A 13,235-nucleotide genomic window follows, 5' to 3' on the forward strand; every position below is an offset into this window, starting at 1 on the left:
TCACATGGTCATTTTGGACTCCTCACGCCAGTATGTCCATAGACAAAAAGTAAACCCCTGTATTTGTGGGGTAATTGACCTTGAATATCATGAAAAGGTAGGGTTGCTACTACACGAACAGGGACAGGGACAAGTAGGTCTGGAACTCAGGGGATCCACTAGAGTGCCTGTTTGTGCTCCCATCCTCGGTAAAGTAGGAAATTGTAGCAACTGTAGCCTGATAAGAGTGAGGAAACCAGGGGCTCAGAACCCCACTGAATAAGGACGTGGGTAATTAACCCTACCAGTCAAGCAATCTAAAACAGGAGAAGTGTTGCCTCTTTTAACTATTTATTTTTATGTCTTAAATATTAATAATCTGTGTGTAAAATAAATTAGCTCTATATCTGCTACACGTATGGCAAATAACTTTTCTCAAAGTGTGTGTGATTAGTTTTGTCTGATGTGCCACATTTCCTCATTTTTTTATTTGTTGACTGTTCTTTTTATGCCCTAAAGGGAAGCTCCACTGCTCTGTCTACCTTGCTACTGCCATTACTTAAATACTGGACCTTACAGATCCACTCTCCACTTCCATGGATTCCTAGTAAAAATGGAGATCTTGAGAAGTACACTGTCAATATGTCCTATGATTTTCCAGAACCTATAACATTTAGTCAGCCAGCATGGGGAAGTCCCTCCAAGATTGGCTTACTCCCCATACCAGAATGTTTCATAATTTATTAGGGAGGAACCAGGATAATGAGGGGACCGATGTCTGTCTTCAGTATCATAGATGATTATAATATTTAAGAAAAATGTTTGAGGTGTATTAGCACGGTACTGATGTGTTTCCCTTACTTATATAACCTTGTAGTAATTTTGAAAGCTATCTGGTGGCCATTTCAAAAAGAAGAGAGATTTGGAATTAAAAAAAAAATTTATAGTATCAAAACATCTGAGATTTCCTTGTTATAGTGCATATGAGTCTTTGATATTTGGCATTTTTTATAGTTTTATTGAGATATAATTTATATACCATAAAAAACACTCATTGAGGTGTATAATTCTATGATTTTTAAGTATATTGACAGAATATATCACAACAGTCTAATTTTAAATGATTTCCATCACCCCAGAAAGAAATCTCATACCCATGTGTAGTCACTCCTATTCCCACGCCCAGCCCGAGGCATCCACAAATCCACTTTTCATTTCTTTGGACGTTCCTTATTCTGAACGTTTCATGTAAACGAAATCATACAAAATGTACAATGTGCGTTCTTTTGTGTCTGACTTCTTTCACTTAGCATGATGTTTTTAAGATTCATACTTGACACTTTTTATGAATAAGCAAGAAAAATAAACTACACTAAACTATAGAGGGCCTTCGAAAATCCCAATGCAGAAAATGTGGTATAATGAAGAGGAACAAAATTTAATAATTTTTCTCTTTAATGATGGTATTTTAAAAATTTTTTGATGACACTAATATGAAGGAAAAGAACGTGCTACTGTTATATACCAACTCAACACTCTATCCCATCAAAAAATGATCTCATTCTCTTTTATGGAATATTTCCAAGGTCTAGAATTCACTAATCATATACGTAAAAAAAATAGACCGGCATTTAAAAAATGAAACCTGGAAAAAATTTTAGAATCAAAGACCTTGAGAGCCAGCTGTACTCTAGAATATCTAAGAAACATGATTTACAAGTGAGGCAAAGGACAATTATCTTTATCTTCATAGAGTTTGTGGTACTGATGTTTGAAAGAGTTCTAAAAACTGTCAAAAATTTTTTTAAAATGCAGTACTCTCCTAGTTCCTTTTCACTATCTTGGTAGAAGAGTGTGATTATGTATAATTTTTCCTAACAGAGTTATCAGGATGACACTATTAAGTATAAAATCTAAAATGCATGAGACATGGTAAGATTGTGAAACATACAAGATGTCTATGCTGAAATCACTTACTCCTTTAACATGTTCCCCAAGTCAACATCAGCAGAACTAACTCCAAAAGTACCTTTGTTCTATATTTTAGTTTTCTTAATATATACAGTGAAATGCCTTAAGGCCTGGCCTGGGGATTCATGTTCTATTACCTGGCCATGCTCTGGGTGGTGCTATCAACTCAGAGAGAATAGCTGTGTAATGAGCCCAAGCAGGAGACAAAGACTGTAGAGAGGACTCAGTCTTGGCAGAGTGCTGTGTTAGAGCTAGGCTAAGTAGAGCTGAGCCACTGCCCTTGTGGGACCATGTGAACTTGGGCATGGAACCCACCAGTGTGATTATGAGGGACTGAAGGCCTGAGACCCGCACTGTTTTTTCTTGTCCTCAGCCTTAAGATAGAAAAATATAAGGCATATAGAGCAAAAGTCAGGCACAATAACAAAGTCAGCAAGAAGCACAATTAAATAAACATACAATAACAAATTCAAATAGCATACACAAATTTTACTCCATGGACTTTTTTTGTGCAAAAGTGTCAAATTGGTATGTTTTCTTGTATCAAATAAAAGTATAATAGGCATTGTCTTAAATAAATATGTGAAAACCAGTCACCAAATTGTTTCCTATTGTGATTCAAGCAAAAATTTACACAAAAACATAACGTTAGAAAATTATAGCTGTCAGTTATCAACTTAAGACAGTTGAAGATAAGGATTGTTTCTGTAAACATTTATCATGGGCAAATAACGATGAGAATTCACCATCTATTTGGTAATGAAGGCAGTAGTCTATTGTATTAAAAATTCAAATTTTTATCTCACCTTGAAAAACGTGAAAGTTAGCCTTACAAAATGCCAAATGCATTTAAGCAGTGACTGTGCTACTCTGAGAAAAGAGAAGTTACCACACCCATGTTTGCAATTACTAACGCAAAATGTACTAGTTTCAATTGAATAATTTTTGTCAATAAAGTCTGAAGAACATGAGCCAAAAATTAGAAACCTTTTCTTCTGATAATAGAAGGTGAGAGGGGCAAACATATGTGGCACATGGCTAGTATATTGAAACAAGAAAATATTTGAAGTGCCTATAAATGTCTGTCATACACTTTTTCTCTCTAATGGAAAAGGAGCAAACAAATTAGAGCCAGTTAGAGAACTAACTAAAATTTTGATTGTAATTTGTAGTCACGCATTTTTCTTTCATCAAATACTTTATGAATGGCTGTTATGTGGTACAGTAGTTTGGCAATGGGGACATAAAACTCCGTATGTTCGAGGAACTTGATATCTTAGTGTGAGAGATAGGGAAAAATTCATAAAATGTTAGTACATAAAGCAGTGAAATAAGATATTACATAGAAGACTAAAAGCCAGAACACTATTGGAAGGAGTGTGGATTAGGACTGGCTTCCAAAACAAAGAAAAATGTGGTGAGTTTTCAACAACTAAAGGCATTCAACCCAGAAGGATGACTTTTATCATTAAATCATGTGTTTTCCAATTTTGTGTTAAAACGTCCTTTGCTTCATGAAACTAGGTTAACTATGAATGATGATATTTTAATAGACTTACATGAAACAATAAAATGTTGGCAATCCTCTTTCACCTCCCATCCTTTTTTGGGGGGGGATACATAAAATTCAGGGAAATATTGTTTTGACATAGAGTGTGTGCACCAGTTAATATCAAAATTCATCCTGTCCTCGGAAACTTAGCAGTACATAAGCACCTATGGAAAGGATCTGTATGTTTGGATTGAAGAGTAAATCACTAAACACTTTAACCTTTTAGAGCTAACGAAATTTTGTAGCAGATAATATTTGCCCAAACTCTCAGAGCTCAGCAAAACACAGAAGGAGGATCGAACTCAATTCAAAGACATCACAAAAAGAATCTCTGCTATCAATGCTCATCAGCAGCAAGTCACTTCCACCACCACTGAGACAGTTGTGAAAATGGCAGTGGAGCATAATGTCATCCTCCAAATTCACCTCCATGGAGACACATGGCCTAGAAGTATATGTACAGTCCCAGCTCTGCTCACTGAAGTGGTGAATGACCACCAAGTCTAATTTATGAGCATATGCAATTAAGCTTGCATTTCCTAGAAGTTTTGGGAAATTTTGAAAATTTATGGGAAATTTTGTAAAATTTCAAGCTAACATACAAGTGAAGAAACAAGCGAACACAGACTGATGGGCCATCCTTTAATAGGACTTCCCGAGGTCAAGACTACAGCGGTGGAGGGATTTGGATTTCAATGTAAATGCCAATATATACATCTTTGGCTTTCCCACCCAGCTAAATGACATGTTACGCATTTTTCTTTTTCCGCAAATATTCCCACTGATAATCTTACCTTTTACTCTACTGAGAAAATAGAAAACTTTAATAAAATACCTTAATCTGAAAATTAGATAATTTAAGGATCACCTTGATTTCAACCTTTGCTCTGTGCCTTGTCTTCTGTTACAGAAGTAGAATTGCTTCTGTTATACACCTATCACCCTCTCCTAACTTACCCATGACTTCCTAAGGGCTTCACTTCTCCTATTACACTCTTTCTACATCTACTTCATCATCAGTTTTTTTTTAGCTCTTAAAGGAATCATTCCCATTAGAAACACAAACATTCTCTACAAATATTCTGTACATCAGTACAAAACAAACAAATCAACTATAACTCCACATCCACTTCCTGCTTCTCTGATCCCCTTCAGAAAAGAATTTATCAGAAGGGCTCCCTAAACTCATATTTTCCACTCTCTCATTCTTATTGCCTAAGTCTCAGCTCAGTCTCCATAATAAGGCTTTGGTCTTGTCCACTTTGTTGAAACTTCTGTGTTTTAGGTTGCCAATGACCTAAATGACCTTGAGTGAAGATACTCATTGCTTTTTATGGGGAAGTCTTGCTTTACACTTGTTGCTGCAGCTAATTGTTAATAATACCCCTTTTCACTCTCAAAGTTACCCAGGTGGACAACAAATTATATATGTCACTCTACCAATGACATCTATGTTGTCATATGGAGTTCATTGTGGACCATAAATCAGTAGCAGCCAGCAAAGTGATCTTATGTTCTTCCAAAATTTTTTTTCTTTGTTCCTGTGACATTTCTTGCTCCTGGTGGATCAGTTGCAGTAACGCATACCGTATTTTTCCTTTTGCTCCACTACATTTCCCACACTCTTTTAATTAGGAACACGTTAACAGGTCCTAGCCAATAAAATGTGTGGGAAATAATGTGTGAGTCACTTCCGTATTCAAACAGTGAAAAGGCCGTATCTGACTCTCTAGTGCTTTTTTTTAATTAAAAAACTACATGTTCCAGGGACTGGCCCGGGGGCCTAGAGGTTAAGTCTGTGCACTCAGCTGCTGGCGGCCCTGGTTCGGATCCCGGGCACCCATGGATACACCGCTTGTCAGGTCATGCTGTGGAGGCATCCCATATAAAGTAGAGAAAGATAGGTACAGATGTTAGCCCAAGGCCAGTCTTCCTCAGCAAAAAGAGGAAGATTGTCATGGATGTTAGCTCAGAGATGATCTTCCTCACACAAAAAAAGAAAAAACTCCATGTTCCAGATTGTACATCTATAAGACGTTTCAGCATCCCGTAATAAGGTTCCCTGTGTGATTTTATGGAGCATAGCCCCTGCTGACTCATGTGGGACAGAAAGCAAGAGTGAGAAATAAGCTTTTATAATGTTGAACACGGATATGTCAGAATTGTTTGTTACAGAAGTAGACCCTGACCTATCCTGAATAGTACACCTACCTTAATATTTTCTCAATCTCAATTTTTATCCTGGTTCTACCTCCTTTACTTGACTTTAAATGTATCACACTATCACATTACAAGATTCTATTTTCTTCCTAAAACTTATCACTACTTATCTATTTGTTTGTTTGTGTGATTGCTTCACACCTAATTAGAATGCATGCTTCATTAGAGTTTGAAATGTAATGCATTGTTTACCATTGGATGACCAACATTAGAATATTGCCTGTCACAAAGTAGTTACTTTTTATGTTCCACAGAATGAAAGAATACACTGTGGGTGGAGAAATCTGAAACACGTAATCAACAAATTCTTTAGAATATTTCTATTTGCATAGCTATTTTTAATTTTTTTTTTTTTTTACTAGAATGTCCAGCTCTTGCAATTTGCTTTAATGGGTCAGTTATTTTCAGTTCAGGAGACAGTCCTCCTAAAGTGGATAATTTGTTTACTTCCATTTGTTGTAACCTGTTTTTCAGTACTACTAGTTACCCATATGCTATGGTTTGAATGTTTCTGTCCCCTTAAAATTTATATGTCCAAATCCTAATCCCTAAAAATGATGGGATTAGAAGGTGAGGCCTTTGGGAGGCGCTCATGCCATGAGGGTGCAGCCCTCGTGAATGGGATTAGTGCTTTATAAAGGGAACCCAGGGAGATCCCTAGCCCCTTCCACCATGTGAGGACACAGCAGAGGAGGCACTGGCTATGAACTAGGAAGTGGGCTCTCACCAGAACATGACCATGCTGTGCCTTGATCTTGGACTTCCAGCCTCCAGAACTGTGAGAAATAAGTTTCTGTTGGTTATAAGCTACCCAATCTGTGTCATTTTGTTATAGCAGCCTGAATAGACTAAGACACCATAGTTACATATGTCTTGAAGATATATTTTCCAAGTTGCTAAATATCTGAAAACCTCTTTATCCTCTATCATGTATTATTGACAACCCAACTAAATTTAATATGTTTAGATCACAACTTTCTTCTTTCAAATCATTGCAGACTTTACTTCACTAGCATCTGTCATTCATATTAGTACAGAAAAGAACGAAACCAAAATTTGATTTTTATTCCCCTAAAACAACCTTATATATGTGTGTATATATATATATTTGTGTGTGTGTGTGTGTGTGTGTGTGAGGGAGATTGGCCATAAGCTAACATCTATTGCCAGACTTCCTCTTTTTGCTGAGGAAGATTGGCTCTGAGCTAACATCTGTGCCCATCTTCCTCCATTTTGCATGTGTGCCCCTGCTACAGCATGGCTTAATGAGCAATGCCTCGGTCTCCACCAGGAATTTGAAACTACAAACCCCAGGCTGCCAAAGTGGAGCAAGCACTTAACCACTACACCACCAGGCCGGCCTGGTAACCTTATATTTTTAATATTATTATTTAATATTATTATTTAAAAGATATTTTATGTGTGACTTTTGAAAATTCAGAATATTTAATTTAAATTTTTGCACCTGATAGCACAGCAGTGTTAACCACTTAAAATGAAGCACAGAGAGAAAAAAGACTGAAAAATAATGAACAGATCATCAGAGATGTAGAGGACAATATCAAGCAATATCTAGAAGAAGAAGTCAGTTGGAGGAGGGAATAGAAAAATATTTGTAGAAAAAATGGGCAAATATTTTCTAAAGTTGTCAAAAACAATCTAAAGCCACAAATCCAAGAGACTCAAAAACCCCAAAGACAAATAAACATAAAGAAAACCAAGCCAAGGCACATCATACTCAAATTGCTGAAAATCAGTGATAAAGTTTTAAAAGTAAATAGAGGAGGGAAAGAAACACATTGTATAATGAGCAACATTGTTCAAGACTTGCTCAGACTTCTTGTCTGATTTTATGCAAACCAACAAAAGGAAGTATGTAAAGGGAAAAAGCAAATCAAAACTATGTTGGTTTGCAATCTCTGGAGTTCCCTGGTGAAATCTGAAACTGGCCCCCATACAAAGAGGGTGAGAAGAAAGAGGCAGACTACTACAGATTGGTAGGTGACAGATTTGATGAGCAAGGGAACTTAGAAACAAGACTTCTCTTGCACGGCTGCAAGACGAGTAGATCTTCACATTCGCCCACCAGAATCTTAAAAAGTTTATATAGTGGCCTTAACTGGGTTCAGTCAGGCCTACTGCCCAGTTGGTTTAACAACACCTTACTCTCTCAAGGCTGTGTCCTTTGAAAGACCTCCCACCATAGGACTGGTGTTCAGAACATACATTTCAAGGACAGAAGAAGGGGTGGGGAGCCTCTGATTGTCCAGGTCCAGCTCTTGGGTCAACCAGCTATCATGTCCTCTCAATGACCTCCTCCAACAAACTATCAACTTAGAATTCTATGTCCAGTGAAAATTTCAAAAGTGAAAATAAAATAAAGAATTTTTAACATAAAAGCAGTGAAAATGTATCACTATTAGATCTGCATGATAAGAAATGTTATAGGAAGTTCTTTGAGCAGTAAGCAAATGATACCAGATATATATTTAGATTGACACATATCAATGAAGTGTGCCAAAAATGTTAAAACAGGAAGAATGACAGCAGTTAGCACAACACTTTAAAGTAACATACGTGGAGATGTTAATAAAATTTAGAATAAAGGTAGACCAAACTTTTCATGAACTGATCCCTGTTATAAGTTGATTTCAAAGCAGGAATGCATGTCTTTACTAGAAGCAACAGGGAAAGAAATAGATAAGAATGGCTGCCATTGTGTAATGTCTTAAGAGTTCCATGAATTTTAGCTACTGTCAGAAAAAGTCCTCACTTTCTCCCCTTCCCCTTCCACTTTACTTCATGTTGACATCATTCTAACCTTGGACAAGCAAATCCTACAAACGATCACCATGCTAGCCTAAGACCAAACATTTCGCTACTCTTGTCAATGAACCTGGTATTATGGTCATTTTAGGACAAACTTAAAGGATAACTCTAATGCTACCTCTAAGATTATCTGATTTCTTTCCAATTGAATCTATATACACAGACACTCTTTTTTAATAAATAAAATAGCTTATATGTACTATAGAAAAGGATTAGTTTTAGAATTAAACATTTTTGACAAAAAATCATATTTTCAAAACTTCCTCTAAATAGAAACACAGGAATTTTTATTAATGTGCAGTTTTGCTCATCTTTAAGAATTTTTTATCAACTTAACTTTATATATACTGAATCAAAACTAGAAACATGAGACACCTCAGACCTTCACTGATACCAAAGCTTTTATTTTCCAAGAGCCAAAATATTAAATATAGACAGTATTTGTGCACGCAAAACACTTTATAAAGCATTTATGACTACTCCTACTCTTACTTCTGAAGACAATACTTTTCTTGGCTAACTTCTAGGGCTCATTCTTAGATATTTCTGTGTTTTGGCTTTTTTTTTTTTCTTTTTTTCTTTTCAATTTAGTTCTGTTCACAGTCTTATTGGGAATAAAAATGAATCATTTTTGTCTTTCTTTTCAAATATTTCTGAATAATGTATAACTAAAATTGATTTTTTTCCCTGAAATATAAAATACTGAATTGGTCTTTCCATGGTCAGCAGTGATTAAATGTTTTTACTTTGTACTTTTATGCATAATGTTCTTATCAAATTGCTTAAGAAAAATTTTTTGTATGTTTGTAAGAAAGTATGTTTTCATGGAATGTCTTTTTATAAGTTATATAATTTATCTTTACAGTTCACTTCTAAGTGACCAAAAGAGAAAGAGAAAAAACTGTAGAAAGTGTAGCAGAATTTTTCTTGTTTTCTGTTCTGGTTACACTCCACCTAATAAAGAACAGCTTAAGAGTATGAGAACCTAAAAATTACCGTCAATATCCTTCCTAGAGATGCACTTTTAGAGCTAGTATGACTATAAAACTTTAGACTGCTAGATAAATAAGTAGATAAATGAGAGAGAAAGAGAGAGGGAGAGAAGAAGAGTTATTATCTATTGAATGAATTACTAACAAAATTTATAGCTAGGACAGCCTAACAAATAGAAAAATCAGTAGAGGCAGTGGTGGGAAGGATGTGAATTGATCATCAGCAAAGCATTATATAAATGACCAGAGTAGTCAGATAAGTTCACCACGTATTAAATATTGCCTTGTTCTATGATAAAGAGAATATGACAAAAGTTGAATGGCAAGTCTTGTTCTGATAATTTTGGTTTGCATATATGTAGTACATACTACTAAGGGAGCCAATATATTCCCATTATTAGACTAAGAGTAAACCACCTCATAATCTTGGAATTTCAGAGTTTTCTAATGTACCTATTCACACTAAATCAATTTTTCACTACAAATCAATCTATTATTAAAACAAATAAAAAATATGGCTATTTTCTTATAAATCAATTACTAGTATATATGCTAGTAAATACTGTGTTTTAGCTTGTTATTTTAGTCTTAAATCTTTTAGGTTACTTTTCAGAAAAAATGATTTGTTCCCCCTGTATTATTGCTAGACTCAGGAATGATATCTTCAGTTTTAATAGATCTATTACTTTACAATATTTAAAAATAGATTTATGGCAAAAGCAATAGTTAGTTTTACCTTTTGTTGGTCAACTATTCTTTAATGTAAATTCAAGAAGTATTTAGTTTTAATCCATATCAACTTTAAATAGCTCTTATTAATGTAGAATATTACATCAGGCCATCAAACTAGTAGAGTAAAATGAAATTATGATTAATCACGTGTTTTTTTAATATTACATTTTTGCTTGTTTTTTAAAAATATTTCAGTCAACATTTCAAGAATACATGACAAACTTCTCAGAGTTTATAATTCTTTTCATTATTTTTAGTAAAGACAGTGATCATTTATGAAATAAACCATTAGATTAAACTCAATCAAATCAGTAGCAGTCTGCTAATTTGCAATGGCTGGCAAATATTAGCCAGGTGATGCATTTTTGTCCATTTTATTGTGAAAATATATATGCCACCCTTTTAGCTAATAACAATGTAGATATTTCAAAAAGTATTTTCTGTAACAAGGTTGAATCAGCAAATTTTTTCTCTAAGGTTGTAGAGTTAACTTATAGACCTGCAATAAATAATTCAGTTCCTACAATGTGAAGTTAGCACCTCAAAATATCCCTGCCTTTTGAAGTAATTTATACCCTCACCCTCACCGCTTGCAACTCCATCAGGAAGAATGAGACAGAAGTTCACTTTTAGGTCTGTCTTTTTTTGTGTGATCTTAGGAGTTTATTTTATGTGAGAAAAATCAGAGTCCCAGTTTTGTTTATCCATAAGGTAAGGGGCTATCTTATATTTTTTTTTCCTCGTTTTTTGATTTAGTGATTAATCTACTAAAGTATACTCTCTTTTCACTGAAATTTGAATGCTGTTATATGAATGATGATACACTGCTTTTTCCTGTCTGACTTTAAGACCACTTCTTATTATAATAATGTCTTTATATGTAAAATAAAATTAAACATCAGCTGAGTAACAGGTTACTCTGAGTTATAGAACTATATATCTATCATTGAATCCTAGAAATATCATAAAACATAAATGCGTTTTATTTCTATATACTCACTATGACACAAAGATTAAATTATAGCTCAATAACTCATGTTTTCTGGCTCATATTATTTAGGCAACATGCAATTATCAGATTTATTTTCAACATAGTTTTGGCTTCTTTGCTAATTTTATGAAAACTATAAACCACTATTTTTGAATAAGGAGGTCCTATAACTATATACTAGAATATAAAACTCCTATTCATCTGCCAAAATTTATAAGGCATGTGAAATTATAATATACTGTGAGAAGGGATGAGTTTGATTGATAGGCTCAAAAAGATAGAAAAAGCATAACTTGAATTCATATACAAATATCTTCAACACTTTCATTCACAGTACATCCCACTGGAATCTGAAGGCAGATTGTGTTAAAACTAAAGTAGTAAAAAACAGATTTTTTTCAAAGAGAAGATAATGAATTATACATATTCCATTTTAGAAATCAAAATTTCCCCTAGAGCATATCAAAACACACACAAAGAAAATAATAATAGCATTCAACAGTAATATCTAGAAGCCACTGGGGATATTTGTTAACCTCAATTACCCACTGTGATTACCTACTCTCTAGTAAAGAAACGTATAGGGCTACTTCAAGCATAAATCTCATTTGGAACTCACCTGAGGTGGGTCAAGATATGTGCGAATCAAATGTAAATTCAGCTTAGGCTCAAACTGAAATCCCAGTTGTGTAAAGCAAAACAAAAAAGTTCTAGAAATAAACTCATTTTTGAGCTTCCTAGAATTATAAAAAAAATCTCATATTATAGGCAAATAGACTGATACATTTATTTTTGCTCGTTTACTTATCAGTGGTCTAACGTCAACAATTTACTTAACCTCCATGTAAATTGATACACTCATTATTAAAACTGCAGTAAATAATCCCTATATCACATGAATAATGTACTTACTGTACCAAATCCACAGACGCTTTAGTATCATTATTAGTCATAATTAAATGTTTAATAAATACAATGTTTTATGAATGTTATATTTCCATTCCTTTCCCACATCAAAATTGACTATATCAAGGTTAAGAATGTCCATTCATCAGAAGATACTACTAAGAGACTGAAAATAAAAGCCACCTGGTAAGAAGAGATATTTACAATATGCACATCCAACAAAGCACTCAAATCTAACAGAAGACAGAACCACCACTCCCACCCCCAAATTGGACAAAACCCTAAAAAAGACACTTCAGAAAAGGAGGATATCTAAACAATAAATAAACACATGAAAATGTTCTCAACATCATTGGTGTTCAGGGTATTGCCATTAAAAACACAGTGAGATACCAAACACACCATCCAGGCAGAAAGTTAGCAACAATGAGAAGCAAAAGGATGTCTCATGTTCTTCTAGTGGGTCTATACATTGGTATAAAAGAATACAAGAGTATCTCCTATAGCTAACAATAGTCACACACTGTGACCAATAATTCCATGCCCAGGTATTTATCCAATAAAAATGTATACAAATATTCACAAAAAACCACGTTAAAAGATTCATGGTAGCACCATTAATAAGAGTCAAAACAGAAACTACCTAAATGCACGCTAGTAAAATAAGCAAATAAATAATGATCTATTCTCACAATGAAATACTATATAACAGTGTGAATGAAGAAACTCCAGCTACATCCCTCAACACTGGATGAATCTCAAACACAGTACTTGGAGTGAAAAAATCAGGCATAGATGAGTATATACTGTATGAGTCTAATTTTATAAAGTTCAAAAACATGCAAAATTTATCTACAATTTTTAGAAGACAGAATATTGGTGACATTTGGAAATGGGGGACCATGTAGTGACTAGAAGGGAGTGTGAAGGAGGCTTCTGGGATCAAAGTAATAACGCTTGATCTTGTAGCTGGTGAATTTTCAGTTTGTGAAAATTAAGTGCGCTCTACACTACGATTCGTGCACAATTCTGTTTTTATGTTTCATAAGAATTAAAATAAATG

The sequence above is a fragment of the Ceratotherium simum genome, chromosome 10, assembly GCF_057802395.1.
Source record: "Ceratotherium simum simum isolate JZ-2026a chromosome 10, ASM5780239v1, whole genome shotgun sequence".
Classification (NCBI taxonomy): Eukaryota; Metazoa; Chordata; class Mammalia; order Perissodactyla; family Rhinocerotidae; genus Ceratotherium; species Ceratotherium simum.